The sequence below is a fragment of the Hyalella azteca genome, unplaced genomic scaffold (assembly GCF_000764305.2).
Source record: "Hyalella azteca isolate HAZT.00-mixed unplaced genomic scaffold, Hazt_2.0.2 contig2100, whole genome shotgun sequence".
NCBI lineage: Eukaryota > Metazoa > Arthropoda > Malacostraca > Amphipoda > Hyalellidae > Hyalella > Hyalella azteca.
The window spans coordinates 506,685-506,965 of record NW_025932387.1 but is presented as its reverse complement, the minus strand read 5'-3'; the positions used below and the strand labels follow the sequence as shown (position 1 = coordinate 506,965).

At 41.3% G+C, this 281-nt stretch overlaps 1 long non-coding RNA gene across 1 annotated transcript; it reads right to left on the bottom strand.

Moving 5' to 3' along the window:
* On the bottom strand, nucleotides 1-281 carry LOC125179362. The gene is made up of 2 exons (XR_007157240.1): nucleotides 169-281; nucleotides 1-40 (listed from the first exon to the last, which is right to left on the bottom strand). It is a non-coding gene; the product is annotated as an uncharacterized LOC125179362 (long non-coding RNA).

Here is a 281-nt window from a genome sequence, read left to right as displayed (position 1 = left end):
CTTGGGCAATCCAAGCTTTACTGAACAAATGCCCAGTTACCTGGAAACATAACAACTAATGTAAAATACTTATAAACGCAACACGGAACGATATAACATAACAGTAACAAGGGAAATATATAACAGTCAACAAGTAAGATTCGTAGAGGTAAGGAACGTTGCACTTACATCATAGAATAGCAGGGGTCAGGTCCATTCGTACTGGCTATTGCATAGAGACTGACAACACCTAGTCGCAGCCGGACCACATTACAACTTGCTACATGACGTCACGCACTAGT